Source organism: Leucoraja erinacea, chromosome 14 (assembly GCF_028641065.1).
Source record: "Leucoraja erinacea ecotype New England chromosome 14, Leri_hhj_1, whole genome shotgun sequence".
NCBI lineage: Eukaryota > Metazoa > Chordata > Chondrichthyes > Rajiformes > Rajidae > Leucoraja > Leucoraja erinaceus.
The window spans coordinates 11,632,221-11,651,612 of record NC_073390.1 but is presented as its reverse complement, the minus strand read 5'-3'; the positions used below and the strand labels follow the sequence as shown (position 1 = coordinate 11,651,612).

The 19,392-nt window shown below is 40.8% G+C and overlaps 1 protein-coding gene and 1 long non-coding RNA gene across 2 annotated transcripts in view; one reads left to right on the top strand and one right to left on the bottom strand.

Annotated features, from left to right (window-relative positions):
• The window catches only part of LOC129703274 (histone-lysine N-methyltransferase MECOM-like), a 703,041-nt gene that overhangs the window by 553,732 nt on the left and 129,917 nt on the right, over nucleotides 1-19,392 (top strand). The window lies entirely within an intron of this gene.
• Nucleotides 9,312-19,003, bottom strand: LOC129703275 (uncharacterized). The gene is made up of 3 exons (XR_008724535.1): nucleotides 17,688-19,003; nucleotides 11,196-11,318; nucleotides 9,312-10,299 (listed from the first exon to the last, which is right to left on the bottom strand). It is a non-coding gene; the product is annotated as an uncharacterized LOC129703275 (long non-coding RNA).

Here is a 19,392-nt window from a genome sequence, read left to right as displayed (position 1 = left end):
CGACAATCTCTACGACAGCCTGCCACCTAATCGACGGCAAGCTACGGCAATCGGTGATCCAATTCTTCACGACAGGATGTCCACCTACGACACACCTACAACAACTTACGACGACACATACAACAACCTATGACCACACAGTCGCCAACCGACGACAACCGATGTAAACCTACGCCCATCCGCGACAAGCTATGGCAAGCTACGACTCCGTCAGCAACAACTGAAGATAAGTCAGTCACCGGTACCTGTCGCAGGTTGATGTAAGTTGATGTAGGTAGTCGCCAATGGAATTCACCTAAGTCATCACCCGGTGACAACCTACGTCACCTGGCAACAACCTGCGTCACCTGGCGACAACATTCGACAGCAGCTACGGCAGGAGAAGACAAGCTACGTCAAGCCCACAGTCACCGAAAGGTTTTGAACATTTCAAAATCCAGCGGCAACAAGAAAAAAGTTACCACTGTTTAGGCGACTTGAGGAGACTAACCAGACAGGCGTCACCTCATCATACAGGCGTCACAGCCTAATCACATGTAGTCGCCAAAAAAATCACTTAAGCGGGACAGGCCCTTAAAGCAACCCCCAAAACGTTTAACCCAAGCCGCAGAAGATTTCATTAACCTGTTCACTGCTAAGTTTTTTTTTCACTTTTTGCCATGACCCGGGTATACTCTGGAGTGGCACTGAATAGATTAAACCTGATGTTTTTGTGATAATCTTCCTTATATTCGGTAAATAAATTGCAAATTAGAGTCAAAATATGCCAACCAGGCAGCAGACCCGGGTTGAAGTTTCACAAGGCTTTATGCTCTTAAGATACCTGTATAACAAAAGGGAGAAGACTTTTGTCCCATCAATCCAGCTCGACTCGACACAAAAAAATGCAGAGAAGAATCCAAACACAATTCCAGCTTCCTCTATCTCAGGATTATGTGGTTGAATAATCGGGAAAAGTGGAGAGCATTGCTTGTTCACTTTGCTGACTGTTATAACATGATATCATTTGATTTCTTCACCAGTTTACAGGTCTATACTCCCAACGCAATCCTTGCTAAATTTGCTTTTGTGTGAAACTTTGCAACGCTATCTTTCTTGGCATTTGATATTTATTTCCCTAGAAATTAAGCCAGAAGATGCTGGAAATATTCAGTCGGCCAAGGAGCACCTAGTGAAGGAAACTCAGTTGGCATTTCAAATTAATGATCTGAACTGTCATCACAAGTGCAAATGATAAGTATTTAAATTGTATAATCAGGATTAACATTCCTCTGCAATTTGCAACTGCGTAGGTGTTAGAAGCGAGTGTATATTTGTTTAGTTTAGTTTACCTTAGAGATACAGCCCGGAAACAGGCCCATCAGCCCACCGAGTCTGCACCGACCAACAATGCCCGCACATACAGTACATTTTACACTGCCCTACACACACTCGGAACAATTTTACATTTATAACCCAGCCAATTAACCAACAAGCCTGTACATATTTGGAGTGTGGGAGGAAACGGATGATGTCGGAGAAATCCCAGGCAGGTCGCAGGGAGAACATACAAACATGCAGAGGGCACCCATGTCATACAAAGGGAATCTTGGGGTACAAATCCATAGTCCCATGAAAGTAGCAACACAAGTGGATAGTGTGATAATGAAATTATATTTACCTTCACTGGTCAAGGCATTGCACATAAATGTCGGGAAGTAATCTTGCAACTTAGGTTGAGCCATACAGTGAGCCCTTATTTTAACGTACCTCTTATAAGGGATCTTGGTTGTAGCGAATGGAATTACCGATGACTGTTGATGCCACCGCCTCCCCTGATGCTTGCTTACTTTTGTTTTTGCATCTCATTTTAATCAGGCAATATGATAGATTGTAATTACAATTTTGACGAAGGTCAGCTATTTCGAATTTGAAGTCGAGCTGTGGCCTAAACTGTCCCAATCTGTGCCGTATTTCAATGGGAAGTAAATGCATCCACAAAATGGGGGAACTGATAACACAAAGGAATGCAGTGGCAGTTGGGAGATCCAAACATATTTGCACTGTTCGATATTCCTTTTATAATTGGAGGACAAAGGAGAGATTTCAGTGAATGACACGGATTGTTGTGTGTTCTTTGTGCCACCCACTCATTGACCATCCATCTCCTACCTGCCAAAACAGCTTCAATAAAGGGAGATGCTTTACAGTCAGATGTCACCCTGCTCCTCTTCCTGTGATCCTATTCATCTCATTTCCAGTTAGGGCATAATGCATTTTTGGTTGTCTCAAATACATTCGATTGTATGTGTATATAGGTAGTTTTAATGAGTTAAGTTTTGAGTTTAGCTTATTGTCATGTGTACCGAGGTACAATGAAATGCTTTTATTTAATGCTTACCAGTCAGTGGAAAGACAATACATGATTACATTCGAGCAGTGAGCTGATGAATGTATTTATTTGAGGAAAGTTATCTCAACTGAAGTTGAGCAAGTAACTATTATGCCTTTGAATTGAATAAAATCTTTGATCTGTACAGTCCTCTTTGTTGTGAATACAGGATAATAACTAAATCAGATAGCTTCTACTCCAGGGTATAACAGGTTTTTTTTCCAGTAAACTACTTACTAAGAAATGTTTCCAATAATTCATGACAAAGGGAAATTGTATGCAATGTGGGAAATGAAATGTCAGCTGTCTACGTTGCAGAATTGAGTGTAGTTTCTTGTGAGCCAGGAACCTTGTGAGGAGGAACCTACTCAAGTACACTTGAAAGAGTTGGCTGATGAAGCAGCTCCTAGATCTGGCTTTTCATGAGTATTCCCTATTTATTAGCTGAAAAACGAATGGTGTTTTTCTTTTGAAAATCTTCAAAAAAAAATTAATTTGTTATCTTTGAATTAGCAGTAATATATTTCCATTTATTATCCCTGATTTGAAAAAAAAAACATGATTATACTCTGAGGAAGCTGCAGAACTTGAAAGGAAGCAGGAAATCCAGTAAATGATGGAGAAAGGAGTTAAACTGAGAAAGTGTTAAAAGTGGAACATTGGTATCACAAACTCATGCATTACCTTGAATTAGGCTGTGGCTTCAATTCCACTCTACTGCAAGGTGTTGCCTGCTTCAGGGGGGCTTCAGACTTCAATCTTCCCCCAGCTATTATGTTCTCTTCTAAAACTATCAGAAACCTTACGTTGTTGAGCCTGAAGAAAGGTTTCAACCTGAAATGTAACCTATCCATGTTCTCATTGTGCCTCTGTTTACTTTGTTGTCATCTTTTCTTAGCTAACAATGTCTTCTCTTAGCTAACAATGGTCTATTCTACATTTTCCTTGATCTCCATCTCTTTTGATCACTTACACTTCCTTATCTCTGTAACACGCTCCCATCCTGATGCTCAGTCTGAAGAAGGGTCTCAACCCAAAACGTCAACCATTTCTTCTATCCAAAGATGCTACCTGTCCCGCTAAGTTACTCCAGCACTTTGTGTCTGTCCTTATCTTGTGTTGGCCTTGGGACCAAACATGTGCAAAAAGGGTTTTAACATTTTCTCCGTTTCGCTCCATTAATGGCTTTCCTTGCAGGATCTGCACCAACTTAACCAGTTAATGCACACGTTGATGCAATATATAACGTGAACTGCTTTGTGTTGCTCTTTAGTTCAATGTTTAAATGCAGGAAATATATAATCTGCTACTTTTTAATAACTTTATGTAATAACCCTCTGTGTTACAAATCCAATAGCAGAACTGACCATTTTTGCAAGTCACTCATTATAACCAAGCACCAATAGGTTTTTTGAAAAATATGTGCTTCAGTGCATTGAAGAATGAGAGGAGCTCAATCATTACTAAAGTATTCCATCTGAGCACAAATATGTTGTCCTGCGATATTTACTGAAGAAGCTCAACTAAATCTAAATTGAACTTTTTGATAAAGAAATATGTTAACTGCTCTGCTCATATCTCTCATTATCACTTTGCATTTTGTTTTTGCTAGATCTTTCATGTGTAATATAACTGTGTAATATATATTTAATTTAATCACTAAGCGTGCAAGCAAAGTATTTCCTAAGTATGAATCGAATTGTATACTATCCTGTTAGTTTACTTTAATTGACAAATATTTGACAAGTTTTGATGGTAACTTCATCTGTGTTCTCCTGGGATGCTACCTGACCCACAGAGTTATTCCACTGCTTTGCCTTTTTTTGTAAACTAGCATCTGCAGTTCCTTGTTTCAACAAGCTCAATCCTTTCTGTTCGTTTTTAAGCTAAGCTTTTAGAAAATTTCCAAAGTGTAAAGAAGAGGCCACCACATTTGTAAAATTCACCTTTGAGTGGAAGAGAGGTCATTTGCAGTAATGAAGATGTGTAGCTCTGCAAACATGTGTTTAGACCAGAGTGGACAGCACTACCTTCTGTGGCAGTGTTTCTCTGTGTCTACAATGTCAGATTCAGCAACTTGTCCTGGTCAATCCAATGAACCGGGGATCCAAATGGTTGAATGATAATTTTGAGCAGCTTCTGGAAGTGAAAAATAATACCATCCAGATAGCCATGCTGAACACTCTCCTGATGTGGCAGTGCAATTTGTGTCATTCGCCTCGCCCTTATTTTCAAAGAAGGTCAAGCCCATTGTGCCCGTTGGATACCCCCAGATCCACATTGTCCAAATTAAATAGAAGAAGACCAGACTGATTTGTGTTTCACTTTAATGACTGAGCAAGGTCCACACTGATCCGTGGAAAATAACTCACTCTGGGATACATCAGAGATCTCCAAATGTGCCAGCATTTCAAAAAGCACGTTCGACCCGCTTCACTACCAACCAAGAAAGGATACCTATGATGTTCCATCAGTCAAAGCAGTAATTTACATGGTGGCAAGGAGAGCATTACATTTTAGACCATGTTTGTGCTCATAGATAGACACGGCTGTTTATAATCCAGTGCAAGTTATTTATCAGCTCAAACATTCAAGTAACACGTCAAACTCTTGTATTACCTTGTGAGTTACAATAAAAGATTTGAATAGTTCTTTATTGTTTGCATCCTGGACTCCAGACTATAAAGTTCAGGCTCTGATGTTTTACATTTTGCAAAACCCAGTGCCTCGTCACACACTACTGCAGATTGCCAAAAGTTAATTATTACTCAAATTCAATGCATATAATGATCGTGAACCCTATCCTTTCAAGCCTTAACTGTATGACCTCATTAATTGTAGCAAGTTATTTTCAAGATGATGCTTGCATCCATCCACAAAGTAGTTTGTCCTTCCATGAATTTGTATGACATGCCCCCACCAGCATGAAATGGCCTCTGCTTGCAGACCAAATTTGTTTTGTCAGTATTGTTGTGAGCATTGTTCACGTAACATTCATTTTCAGTTTCAGAGTGAGTGCTTTAGATCTTTCTCATAAATAGCATGGAATGCAGTGTGGCTGCAAATGGTGGGGAAATCAAGGACATCTCAAAGGTACTGTATGTCGAACACTATCTAGAGTTCAAGTTAGCTGTTCCAGCTGTTTTCTTGTTGCAATAACTGTAGAAACAAACACATGTCCTTCACACAAATATACAATTCCATGATCGCCTCCATTCCCTCCATTCATTCTCCCTGCCTTGGTCAGTGCAGGTCTAGATTCCTTTGGATCCCATTGAGCTACCCAGCCAGTACCATATATGTTGTCTAACAATCGTTGAATTTATTCATTGCACAAATGACAGTGAGTTGTTTGTATAATGAAAATCTTACTTGCTAACGGCATCACAGGCATGTAGACTTGGTCAACACGCAAAAGCATCATTTGCACGGTGGTACAGCAGTAGAGTTACTGTCTAACAGCGCCAGACCCGGGTTCAATCCTGACCACAGTTGCTGTCTGTATGGAGTTTGTGCGTTCTCCCTGTGACCATGTGGGTTTTCCCTGAGTGCTCTAGCTTCCTCCCACAGTCCACAGGTTTGTGGGTTAATTGGCTTTGGTTAAAAAAAAAAAGTAAATTGTCCCAAGTGTGTAGGATAGTGCTAGTGTACGGGGTGATCGCTGGTCGGCGCAGACTTGGTGGGCCGAAGGGCCTGCTTCTGCACTGTATCTCTAAAGCCGAAGGTCTAAAAGTCATAAATTGTACATAAATTACACATAAATACCACAAGCAATTGAAATAAGTGTCAAAAACAAGATATTGGTGCCAAATACAATTGAAAGAAACAAGTCTGCCATGGTGTAACAAATGGTCCATAGAGTTCAGTTACTGAGGCAGGATAGTGATTATGCAGGTCAGATCAAGATCCTGTAGGTTCTAAGGAAGTAGCTGTTCCTGAATCTGGTAGTGTTGCACTGCAGGCTTCTGTACCACCTGCCAATGGTAGCATTGAAATGAGCTCTTGGCCTGAATGTTGCAGGTTCTTATGAAAGATGCGACCTTCAGGCAGCACCTAGTGTGGAAGCTTTTGATGGTGCGGAGAGCTGTGCCCGCAATGGAACAGGGCTGAGTCCACCACTCTCCCCAGCCTCTTATGTTCCTGTGCATCATAATTGCACTACCTGGCCATGGTGCAGCCAGTCAGGGTACTTTCTAAAGTGCCTCTGTAGAAGATTGCTGGAGCCGTGCAGAATCTCTTCAATCTTCAAAGAAAATTGCATCTATGTGCTGGCAACAGGACAGGTCATAGGGAATGTAAATGTCCTGGATTTTGAAGCGGCTAACTGTCTTAGCTGCCGACCTCCACCAATGTAAATAGGTACGTGGTCTTCAAATAGGTGTTCTATCTCTGTACTGTATGTTGATTCAATGATGGTGGTGCATCGGTGAATTTGTAGATGGCCACAAGAAGGCAGCATCTATCATCAAGGAGTCTTGCCTTCTGGGTGAGGCCCTCTTCTCAATGCTATCATCGCGCAGAAAGTACAGAAACCTGAGGTCCCACATCACCATGATCAGGCACAGCTGCTTTCCAACTCTATGACTCTACGACTATGAGATTCTTGAACTGACCTGCACAACCCTAGTTTTAACTCAAGATATCTCTTGAACTACCCATGAACTTGTTTTCAAATTGTGTATTTTTTGCATTCAAGTTAGCTGTTCCAGCTGTTTTCTTGTTGCAATAAGGTCTAGATTCCTTTGGATCCCATTGAGCTACCCAGCCAGTACCATATATGTTGTCTAACAATCGTTGAATTTATTCATTGCACAAATGACAGTGAGTTGTTTGTATAATGAACCATTATACAATGGTCTTTTGAACCATCTGTTTTGTAGAATTTGCATGTAATTTCTGCATTATATATTTATACTATGTTTGTATGTGTTGTCTGACGCCATGTGTCAGTGATGCTGCTACAAACAAGATTTTCATTGTACCTGTATCTCACCATACTTGCGCATGTGACCGCAAACATCACTTGACCTGATTTGGCAGTGGAGTCGTACTTAGCCACACAGTCGTCTGCCACGCCCTCTCATTACCCTTCCAAAACCTTTCCTTTCATTTTGCAATTAAATGTTTCACTTCGTAACTTGTACTTTAATCACACTTCAAACTTAAACCCAGTGCAGTCCTTGCTGTGGTTTGTGCTGAGAGCTCAAAAACAGCAATCATTCATTAAAGGGATATTTCTTCAACCATTGCTGCTGGCTGCTGTATTTTGAATGGGTAGTATGTGAAATCCACCTTAGGTACACAGTTGTAAACACATTGTCACCCCATTGTGAAAATTGAGCAGGATTGTGCAGGTCTATGTCCACCACACTGGGTCTGACCTTGGGAACTCTTCTCATCTCTGGACTCAAATGTGCAGTTTGGGTGGAGACCCTGTTACTGAACGAAAGAAAAGGCAAAGAAGGAGGATGGGCTCTGGCTTCTATCAAAACTGTGACTGACTTTGATAATATTTTTACATTTGTAGTCTTCAGAGTCGTTTAAAAATGAATAAAATTAAACACATTTATTTTTAATTAAATTGAAAAAAATAATATAATTAAAAGCATGAAACAGATAATCAAATTTCAATAATAAATAATCAGGTAATTAAAAACCATAACAATAATTAAAACTAACACACTCTTCCCTTGCCTTCTAACCCGCAGGATTAGAATCCCTACTGAAATCAGTGGGGTTTCTGATCACAGGCCAGCTCTGATCTGGCGTAGGATCCAAGAGGCAAATCCCCAGCCTTCCAAATCTGTCAACAAGACCGAGACTAGCAGTGCAAGTGTCTAAATCAGGGGCGGACTTCGGTTTGAATGGATGATCGCCAGAACTGCTGGTAATAGCCAGCACAATTTGGCCCAACTCAGTCCTATTGATGTCAATATCTGATGGCATGTGCAAATGGTTGCCATTAGCACCCATTTAGCACTGCCCACTCATGACAATGGTCTACCCACTGCACACCAGTCAACAAATATCTTCTCAGCTGCATTGATGTCTTTTTTACTAGCTGCATACTACAGTTTAAAGACTTTTAAAATTTGTATTCCTTCTTTCAGAATCACCAAACAAATAATTTCATACCATGTTTTATTGAACATAACAATATTCACATTAGCAGTAAGCCTTCTCCACTCCAGTCAAAACTAGCCTTGCACCTAGCAAAGGACACTGCAAAGAGGATGGTTACATTTGCATGCGTTTAAAATCAATCTCAGTTGCTTACAGAGATGTGGGCACCAATCATCATTGACAGGGGAACTATCCAACCATATCCACTCTGGCCACCTCAAGATACATGACCTAAAATTGTATATTTAATTCCACCAAAGTTAACTTGCTTTTTCATGGAGAATGATCTCTCTATTTTCATCTTTACTACGAGGGGAATACGCAATAAAAATAGGGATGTTTTGCTGCAACTTCACTGTATGTTGATGAGACACAAAGGGACCACTCTGTATGCTTTGGGTCCTCTTGTTTAAAGAATGAAATTCATCCCTGAGATACAGTGCAGAGAAAATTCATAAGATTGACATTAAGTACAGTGAAACAACCTAATGAGTCAAGATTGGGAAGACTGGGCTATACTCCTTGGAGTTTAAAAAGTGACCTCTGGACCACATAAGATCTTTATAGGAGCTTAAAGAGCCTGTCTCACTCGGCTATTTTTTCGGCGATAGCCGGCATCATTAACTGAAGCAACAGGTCACCGAAAAAGTCGCGGCGTGACGAGGCGGTGACGCAGCGTGATGACGAATTGACGCGTGGTGTTTCCTCAAGTGTCGCAACATTATTTTTGGCGCCACTGGATTTTGAAATGTTCTAAATCTTTCGGCAACCTTGATACATCAGATAATGACGCCGGCAGGTCACCGAAAAAAATCGCCAAGTGGGATAGGCCCTTAATAGTCTCAAGGAGCAGCACAGTCGTGCAGCAGTTGAGTTGCTAACTTACAGTGCCAGAGACCCTGGTTCCATCCTGACAATGGGAACTGTCCGTACAGAGTTTGTGCATTCTTTCTGTGACCGCGTGGGTTTTCTCCAGGTGCTCGGGGAGTTTCTTCTCACATCCCCAAGGTGTACAGGTTTGTAGGTTAATTGACTTCCGTAAAAATATATATGTAGTATATGGATATACGCAGTAGTATATGGTCCAGGTAGTATATGGATACGCACTGCTGCTCCACCCACAGAACAAGACATGGCTTGTAACAGGAGAGAAAGTGTGTACAGATATGAAAGGGCAAAAGGTTAATGTGATACTCCATCCACAAAAACAAATATCAAAATCCTGGAAAGTCATTTGTAGTCAGACAAGGTTCATTGTAGTGAGATAATGCAGAGTGTAGGAAAAAGGAATTCACTTCATTTTATTTATGGAAATAAAACTGTTCATCACTCTTCAATTTCATTAAAAAAATAATTTTAATTTCATAATTGTTTTATTAAGATAGTTATTATTAGTTCAACATATTCATTAAGATTTCAATCAATTCAGAATAGTATTACATGCATTGGACATTAATGCTTGCATTAACACGTATATAATAACTAATACAATATTCAATACTGTTAACACTTCTATCATCAGTATATGAAACTATATTCTTATACATGCAACAAAAGAATGAATAGCGAATTGGTAAGGTCAGCACAGTGTTTAGAATGCTGTTCAGAAGTATTAAGCTAAAAGGAGTGGGAGAAATTCTGGCCCAGTACAGGGTGGTTCTCTTTAGTGTTTGATTGCTTTGGAGAACTTGCTTGGCCATCGTTCCATTTTATCCCAGTAATTCAGGCCTGGCAAAGGTCATGTGCCAAATCTCTTGGACAGGAAGCCGAGCTTGGCAGAAAACGAGAGAAGAGCAAAGCCAAAGCTGGAATAAAATAACAATTCAAAATAAGATGTAAACAAAAAATAGTTGGAATCAACAATATAAATGCTTCATTTAAAATAATTTCACAAGTAAAAGGAAGAAGATTCCCTCCTTTATATAAAAAAAATAATAAAATCATAAAAGTATCAATCACGAACAAAAGCAGAATTTAACTAAAAATGAAACATATTGCCATTAGTTTTCCATATTGATGTACAAATGGAGACGAATGTGCAAAATCTTAAGATTCAGATACCTAATTATATACAATCACACTTTGCATTCTTATAATTAAAGTTTTTAGGCAAATGTCCTGTATCCAATGTTTGCTTATCATGTCTACATATGTAGGGTGTCTGTAAAGTGTTAACACTATTCCTACAGATTCTTTTAAGCACAGCCTCATAAGCAGGACCATAGAGTGAAATCCTGTGGGTCATTTGCATAGTTCAGTTCAATCTCCACTGCATAATGAAAACAGAGACTATTTTTATGTACACCATCCAAAATTACTGCATGCTAAAACACACATAGATGTTTATCTTCCTCATTTTACAATCATACAACATAAAAACCCATTCAAACAATCATCACTGCAGCCAACTCTTTAAAGAGCCATTGCCATCCCCTTACTCCATCCCAGAGACATCTTCTTTCCATCCAGTATGTATTTGATTCCCTTATGAAAGTATTTTCACTTTATTTTTCACGTAATGCATTCCAGGTCATAAAAGCTTGCTACTTATTTTCTACATCTTCCGTCTGGTTTATTTTTTTATGAATCATCTTAAATATTGACAGGATAATGAGTAACCATGGGATGCACATTTAAGGTGATGCTGGAAACATTCTCCCTAATCATGAATGTTGAATGCCTCCACTAAATATCCTCTTACCTTGCTGTGCTCTTGGAGAATAATCCCAGCTTCCATATAGTCTTTTCACATCACTGGAATCCCTCGGTCTTGCCACTCCTCCAGTAAATCTAAAGCAATAACATCCTATCCGAAGTACAGTGTCTAAAACCGAGCAAAGTTCACCAGTTGATGACTAACATTTATTTAAAAAATAATACGTTCATACATTTTTTGATATATATATACAAACAGTAGATCCTGTATGTTTTTTTTAAACATATAAATCATATTTGCTTTTGAATATATAATATTCAAACAAAAATTGTGTATTGAAGCACAGGATAATAGATAGTTGTGAAGTTGAGGTTGATGCGGTATTGGGGGGGGGCGGAGGTGGAAGTCTTGAGGAGCGGGAAGGATTGGCGTTGCCATGATCCAAGGCAATTAAATAGGACAGTAAATTTAGTTTTGGATCGGGAGACAAACAGTGGCACGGACACAAAGGCATTTACTGGCTTCCAGTCCAGCTGTAAAAGTCAAAGGCTCATTGTTTTGGATCTTTTGTTTTGAAGTTGTGTATTCAGTTGTTATTGAAGAAAGATTAATGCTTGTACTGCCATTGAAAACTACCACTGTTGCAACCTAACTAATCAGGTAGAGGTTCCACAGGGGGTTCTGTTCTTATAAATATCTACCTGTAGTTATTTAGTATCCTTGAAGAGGAGAGAGAACATTAGAAGGTTTGGCCAGTAGCATTCCTCATTGAATTTTAACTATTAGAATTTTGACTATTGGAACTATTGGAATTTGTCATGCAACTTTAGTTTAAAATATCTTTAAAATAATTGACAATAGATTAAGGGAGATTATACAGGATGAAAATAGAAAAGTGTTCTGCTGAAAAATATAAATTTGAAAAAACAGAACAGTTATGAAGTTTCAAATTATACAAACATTATATTCAAATATAATGACTATTTGTGAAAGAATAATAATGCTCTGTTGCAGGCAATAAACATGCATGTGTCTTAGTTGCTTGGATGCTGTAACAGGACTCCAGTGAATATAGCTTTCCTATGACATGCAGTGAGGCAATTCCGATATTTCAAATACCACTTCTGATTCAGGTCTGTGGGAGCCATCTGATTACCACTGTTCACTAGGAGATCCCCATTCCCCTTATCACCACCCTTGCCTCCACTACAACTGATAAACTGAATAAAAGAAAGCAGCATGTTTTGATAACTGCCCTTATTGTAGGTCTCGCTGTGGTAGAAGTAGAGTCGTGAATTCCTCTGGGCTCGGGAAGCAGAAATCAGCCAGGGGTCCTACTGTCAAATGCATCTACCTGACTATCAAGGGACCACAGGAGCACAGGAACTTTGATGATGAAGCATAGAAATATCCTGCTGACACTGACATACTCAGCACTCATAGCAAAGACAGCCAGTTAAGTGAAGTTCCAAGGAATACTGCATGCTTTTACAAATATTTTTCAATTTGTTCACAAAATATAGACATCACTGGAAATGTCAGCATTTATTGCCAATCCCCAATTGCCTCTGAAATTATGTGTTGATCATATTGAAGGGGGGGGGGGGGGGGGGGGGGGGGGGGGGGGGGTCACACACAGAACTAGGTTGAATAAAGATGGTTTGATATCTTGCCTTGAAACTCTAACCTGCCTCAACAAATTCAGTAGGATATAAAAGTAGAAAATAATGTTTTGTCATATTTATATATGATTATGAAGACATCCCAGGACTGGTGTGCTTTGATAAAATTGCATGTTTTATTAACCTTTACAAGGTTCAATAATATTCAATGGTTATGTTAGAACTATATGGTTCCTCTGTACATGGAGCTTCATTGTGTATTTGCCATTTTGCTATGTTTATAGGTAGTTATATTCTGTAGATCTAGATTTTCTTTCTAACACTTTTATTTTTGTTTCTGCAAAGTCTTGCACTCAGGAATGTCCTAAAGTGAAATTATACAAGGGTTAAAAGGATCTTGTATTCTCTGTTTTTATATATGCGGCTCAAATCGCATTTGCATCAAATTGCAAACTACATTTGCTACATAGATGAGACGATGTCAAACTCCCTTATTTGATGATAGTGAAACTTGCAATTATTTGTCAGCAAATGTTTCCAACAACCTTACAACAGGAGCAAATGCACAGTTAATCAGAACTATTCAAAAGTTGCTCTTCTGTATGTTCCATTACACCATCCACCCGTTTATGAAATTTGTGTTCCTCACTCTCCACTCCCTTCTGTATTAACCATTGGTGTGACGTTTCAGTGTTTCCCCGAGTAGATATGAACTAAACAACACAGAAAATTACTTTGTGTCCATTTCCATTTATGTCACATTTTAACAATGTGCTGGGTGCTAATTGTTGCCAAAGAGCAGTGCCTAAAATTTGTTATTACAACTGTTGCATATTATTCCTTTGGTTTTACTTTTAACAGGGGATGTTAAGAACCTTAAATTTACTTTTCTTTACACTCAAAATCGTTTTTCTCCCTGTATTTTCTCTCATTTGCCAATCTATTCTTTGTTAAATTCCCTTTAATTGTCTTTCTGCACTTGATTCAGGCAGTCTAATTCATACTTCCTTCTCAGTCCTTGTGCTATTAATTTCACAATCCAACAAGCAAACTGGTTACTGGCATATACAGTCTCTAATGCTCTTCTCTTGGGTCTCGGATGCAATTTCCATCATTGTGCCACAGCCAGTTTGCACTTTCAAAAACTTGCCACACAAAACACTAAACTTAAAATAAACCAAAATTCAACTAAATCAAGATGTGTGAAGCTAACAGCAAATACCCTTTTATTTCCTTGTACCACATTACACTGGACAATATTTAACACCCACACCAAATGCTGCATATTTGAAATAATACATATGGGCAGATAATTGTAATCTTACCTAGACTTACAATGTGCAGTTAACTGATTTGAATTATACTGCCGATTCTGAGCTGTAGGATGGCCACCCATATGGAGTCTTATGTATGTATTGAGCTCAGCTACGTTGGTGGCTAACCTTGAGAGGTTGAGAGGTAAGTGCCCAACAGATCACTTAGCCAAAGAAATATAACGCAGTCAAGGCAAAATAATTGGAGATGGCCACCTAGTAAGAGGAAAATAAAGTTTCTCATCTCCCCATTTCTACTTGTCAGATCAAGGCCTATTTCCTGAGGTACATGGCCAAACCCCATTTTACATTGTCAAAAGAATGGCTAATAGATTTGTGTTAAGCGTTAATGTATAAACTGAATTCCACCTCGGGAAATATTGAGTTGCAATTGTTAAATGTTTCACCGTTGCTTGCCAGCACTAATGTCCTTCTCACAGCCAAATGAAGTTGATATACACCAGAGTTACTTCAGTAAAGACAGCGTTACAGAATATAATACTCAAAAACAGACACAAAGTGCTAGAGTAACTCAGTGGATCAGGCAGCATCTCCAGAGAACATGGGTAGGCGACGTTTCGGGTCAGGACCCGGCTTTTGACTGAATGTAAGGTGGAAGGGGAGAAAGCTGGAAGAAGGATGGGATAGGACAAAGCCTAGCAGGTAATAGGTGGATACCGGTGAAGGGGGAGGGGGGGGGGGGGAAATGGGAAGGAAAGGGTGGGGTAGGGGGGGGGGGGGGGTATTGATAGGCAGATGATTGAACAAGGGTCAGAGCTGAAAAGACAGAAGGTGTGAGACAAACGGATTGAAAAGTTGTAGTTGTGAAGCTCGAGCAAAGAATGTAGATGGAAGGGAAGGGGGAAATTAATTAAATGCAAGTCCAGGTGGGACACAGGGGAGAGACCTGGGGTAAAAGGGGTGGGGTGGGGGGTGTAAAGAAGGAGGTAGATTTGTAATTACCTACAATCAATAATGTTCATACTGTTGGATTTTAAACTACCCATGGGGAATATGGTGCTGCTCCTCCAGATTGCGTGTGGCCTCAATCTGGCAATGGAGGAGGCCCAGGACAGAAGGTCGGCATGGAAACGGGAAGAGGTGTTAAAATGGTTAGCAACAAGGAGAATCAACAGAATTTGGCAGACCAAGCATAGGTGTTGAGTAAAATGGTCACCAAGTCTACGTTTAGGCTCGTTGATGTACAGGTGTCTACATCTGGAATACCGGATTCAGTGGATGAGGCTAGAGGAGGTGCATGTGAACCCCCTGTCTTACCTAGAGGGACAGCTGGTCTCCCTGGATGGATGTGGGGGAAGAGGCGTAGGTACAGGTGTTACATCTCTTCTGCTTGCAAGGCTAAGTACTTGGGGAGGGGGTGGTTTTGGGTTTTGGTGGGAAGGGATGAGTGAACCAAGTAGTCGCAGAGGGTGGTGGGGGGGGGGGGTCTCTTTAAAAGGTGGAAAGGAGTGAAGTTGCGAAGATGTGACTGGTGGTGGGATCATGGTGGAAGTGATGAAAATGTCAGGAGATGATGTATCAGATGTGGAGGCTGGTGGGGTGAAAGGTGAGGACCAGGAGACTCTATCCTGGTTCCAACACTCACTTGCCTTGCATATTTTTCACTCATATAAATGATTATTGCAAGGACTACACAGTGGATATGTGAAATGAGCTGCAAGAGGAGATAGTTTGCACACGTGCCATAAACAATATTTAAAGGACACCTGGACAGATACATGGATCAGAAAGATTTTGTGAGATATGGGGCCAAATGCGGGCAAATGGGACAAGCTTAGATGGGGCACTTTGGCCAGCATGGACAAGTTGGGTCGAAGGGTCTGTTTCTGTACTGTATGACTCTATGATTCCAGTTTGTCAGGTTCTCTTGAGCTAAAATGGTCCTTGCAAAGGATGACAAATGGTGTTAGAAACATAGAAAATAGGTGCAGGAGTAGGCCATTCGGCCCTTTGAGCCTGCACCGCCATTCGATATGATCATGGCTGATCATCCAACTCAGTATCCCATCCCTGCCTTCTCTCCATACCCCCTGATCCCTTTAGCCACAAGGGCCACATCTAACTCCCTCTTAAATATAGCCAATGAACTGACCTCAACTACCTTCTGTGGCAGAGAATTCCACAGATTCACCACTCTCTGTGTAAAAAATGATTTTCTCATCTCGGTGTTCTTTCACTTGATATAGTAAGAATTGCTGGTGCAAATCAAAATTGATTTAGCAGATGTTTAATTAACAAGATTGGCAATGAAAAGAACAATCAGGGCCCTGTATTGTTATATCCTGGTGGCTGGCCTATTAAACAACCCAAGTAATGGTGAACAGAGCAAAGAGTGGCAACATCACATGGACTGTATAAAGCCCCAGTGAGATGCCTCTGTTACTATGCCCAGGCACACAGACACAGGGAAAGTGTATTAAGTGTGAGCCTAGTCTGGCTTTTTGAGCTACATTGTCACGGTTGGAAGTCCCATTGAATGAGTTACATACCATTTGCTCGGAGCCATTGAAGTCTCCTACAGCAGAAGACTGAAGGCAGGGTTGCTGATACAATGGCGATCTTTCTCACAGTCGGTGGGCTTGGGGCGGGGGTGGAGGTTGAAGTGGTGGTCTAATGGAGTACGTGGCTTGGGGGAGGGATCCCACACAAGCATCGTGCCCTGCGGGGATCGGGAATTCGACGGCCAAGAAGGTGATAGAAGGAAACCCAATGTCCCCCACGTAAAAGGTGGGCTGGAGGTAGCTCACGTTATGGGCTTCATGGCAACCTATAATGATTGGGGTGAAGAACTGAGAAGTGGGATAAAGTAGGTCAGCTCCTCACTCACACCCCCTCCTCAAGCTAGCAGGATACAACGGCGCGAATGGCCTTGGTTGTGCTGTACACCGCTGCGATTCTCCTCTCAGCCCCCAGAAGGGCCTGGATACCTTTGGAGCTTCAGTCGTGGGGCTTGAGTTGACAAACCCCACAAGTGTCCGAGCGGGGAGGTCACTTTCTCCCAGTATAGACTGGGTTTGGACCCAAATGGCCCTGTTCTAACCTCGTGGTGCTTTTCCAACCGTTAACCAAGTAACAGGGAGTATGAAAGTACCACCCGCGGGGCCGTGAACGACCAAACGCTCTGCTGATTGTGGTATTCGCGAGTAATAGCTCGACAACAATGCTCAGCCACGCAGGGTCTCAAAGGGCTTTTTTGTTGTTGTTGTTTGTTTTAAAAAGTGGGACTTTCATAGAATTACATTCGAGGAACAAGAGAAACAAGAGTGTATCAACGTGAGTCCAGCCCTCGGCGGAGAATAATGGTGTTTCTAAGTGATCGGTTTACTTGAAGCGCTGTTTTCTGGAATTGAGACAGTGCGAACCATCGTTCAATCACCCAGCTTTAAATGGAGAAAGTAAAATACGCTGTGATTTGTGTGTTCACTTAACAACCCACCCCTCTCCCAATCCCCCCCTCCCCGGCTCATACTCTCGCATTGAATAACAGAAATGATAGATGTAAAATATTCATCGGCCAACGAAACGGGGTGGGGAATAGGAAGTCAATGTGCCAAAACCACATCAAATATATATAAGATTACCTGACAATCTAACCGTTGCTAATGACATTAAAAAATCTGTCAGCCACTGGTATACTGACAGTGGAGGAGTTGTTCTCTGGAGTTTGGAAGCGAGCTCGCGTTCTGCACAACACAATATTCTATCAGTGCGTCTCCGGTGTAAAATAATCAAGCTTTCTGCTTCATTAAAGGCGAAGAGAGGAACTGCTATGCATCTGCCTAAAGGACAGTCTCCCGTCTTGGTTTCCTGTTTACAGTACACCGCAAGAAGGAGGCAGAATAACCGGTGCTAATTCTAAAAAACACACCATTCGGTCCCTCAAAGGCATGGAATTTGTAGTAAATCAGCCCGCAGCAACCCTGGCAAGCAAGGCTGACCCCCAACAAATGAAAATAATCAAAAGTAATTAGAGGCGTGCTGGACTGCTCCTCAGAGATCTGTGCTGGAGAATAAACATGCCTTAGTGTGCAGAAACTCTGCAAAGACCTATGTCTGAGCTGTTAGGTGCCCTGACCTTGTCCATATAAAGATGTGATTTATGAAGTGCAGGGCATAGCGGCAAGGCTTCTGTCTTTTTCAAGAAAACTGTTTTACTGTGGCGGAATGTAACAGTCTCTCGGCTCTGTGCCTCAATCTGCGAAAGAGCTGAAAGTCGTTCTATATAATCCTACCTGGCAAGCAGAAACATCATTTCAGGGTGGAAAAATCAATGAGTAGACTACTTCGATAAAGGAAATATTAAAAAGCAATATGGATACCTCGCCCTTCATTACCCTAAAGTGGCCTGACACGTGTGTTGTCTTTTTTCGCCATATGTTGGACATCTTTTAAACACTTGCACGTAAAATAGTCTTTCCTGCAACATCACGGTCGTAACTATCAATATTATTCAGTAGTCGTTTCCAATATAATTCGTTTAAATTATCCGCTAAGCATCTTGAACACTATTAATTCGTTTCAAGTTGGCACCTCAGTGCAGCGGGAGTTTGTCTCTTCTCACTCCGACCCTGGGGTTATTTTATTGGCTTTTGTGACACCTCATGTAGACATTAGTTTAAAAAAATGAAATTTAAATAAGGAGGAACGGATTTTGAAAATGTTTAACTGATTACTAGATAAAGATTTGTTTTAATATGTAGTAATCAGCCTTCGACGACAACTAGCTGTAGATCAGTGATTCGAGACTACTACATAAAATATGTATCCATTATTTTCTCTTTTTCTCTCTCTCACACACACACAAACAAGCTGATAAATTTGCAAAGCGCATTTCAACCTTTGCGGATTAACTGAATCAGACAAATCAGGCCGGATAGGCCAAGTGAAAATGATGTTCTTCCTACGAGTCAAATGTCTGCTTAACTGGCCGTTTCAACACGTTCAGTCAGTCGCCCCTTCCAAGGAACCCCCGGATGACTACAGAATATATAGGGCGCTGAATCTCGACTGATAATATATATACGAAAATAAAACGAAAGTTCCTAATGATGTGTTGGAATGCACCCTGGACACGGGGAAGCCATTAGCACAGCACATGTGAAAGGGTTCTGACCACCACTAGACCTCCTGCTTTACCCTCGGTTAGTCTGTGAAAGTAACCCTTAAAAAAGAGGTATCCACTTACATCCTTCAGGGAGTATCTGTCTCAGCGTAATACCAACTCCTTAATACTCGGAGTAAAAGATTGACTCTTTTAAAAAAAAAAGATAAACACATCTTTCAATT